The sequence below is a fragment of the Monodon monoceros genome, unplaced genomic scaffold (genome assembly GCF_005190385.1).
Source record: "Monodon monoceros isolate NGI ecotype Baffin Bay Population unplaced genomic scaffold, NGI_Narwhal_1 Super_Scaffold_2, whole genome shotgun sequence".
Taxonomy (NCBI): Eukaryota; Metazoa; Chordata; class Mammalia; order Artiodactyla; family Monodontidae; genus Monodon; species Monodon monoceros.
In genome coordinates, this window is record NW_021703776.1 from 47,326,290 (window position 1) to 47,327,022 (window position 733).

Genomic DNA, 733 nt, shown 5'->3' on the forward strand with positions numbered 1-733 from the left:
CGGCGGCCGCTTCCACGCGCGCCGCGGCCCCCCACGCGCGCCCGGCCCGCGGCGGGCGGCCCCGGGAGGCGCGCTGCGCTCCCTAACGCCATTGCGGGCGGGCGGCGGCCCGGGCCCCGACGCACTCGCACACTCGGGCCGACCTGGGGAGGGGGGTCCCAGCCCGGGCAGGGGCTTCGCCCACGTGCGGCCGCCCGCGCCGGGCCGTTTGGCTGGCGGCGTAGCGGGGGTGTAACGGGGGAGAGGCCGCGGGGGTGAGGAAGGCCCGGGGTAACAGGTGCCTCACCTCGGCTGATGGGATTAACTCTAGGGCCGCAGAGAGAGGGAGCCCGGCAGCAAAATCCCAGGAGAGGGAGAGAGAGGGAGCCTCTGGCGGCCAACGGAGGGCGAAAAGCACCGGCCCGAGGCGAGGCCGCCCCACCCCCTCGGCCGTGGGCGAGGGGCCCCTCGGGCCTGGGGCAAATCCTGCCCTTCAGCTCGGGTCCTGGTTTCGCGAGAACTGGGTTCTTGGGCTGTCTGTTGCTGGGGCCCCACGAAGTCTGCAGTTAACTCCGTGACCCCAGGGCATCCAAAACCCTGGGCCACGCTCCTGGCAGGGAAGGCCGGCACCTAGGCCCAGATCCAGAGTGGCCTCCACTCCTCCGCTTAGGCCACTGTGCTTCGCCTAATACCCACCTTAACCTTCCGCTGCTAAAAGGAAAGAGGTGAGGAAATTTTCTGACTTCCTTATCAG

General features: G+C 70.4%; 1 protein-coding gene across 3 annotated transcripts in view; it reads right to left on the reverse strand.

Moving 5' to 3' along the window:
- PPP1R9A (protein phosphatase 1 regulatory subunit 9A) overlaps positions 1-362 on the reverse strand; it is a 317,021-nt gene extending 316,659 nt beyond the window's left edge. For 2 of the 3 annotated variants that reach the window (XM_029233109.1, XM_029233106.1), the window contains exon 1: positions 287-362. The gene's annotated coding sequence lies outside the window, so the exon portion shown is untranslated. Of the gene's footprint in view, positions 1-143; positions 217-286 lie in introns of those variants that run through there. The other variant, XM_029233108.1, reaches the window with a different exon arrangement.
- Between the last annotated feature and the right edge of the window lie 371 nt (positions 363-733).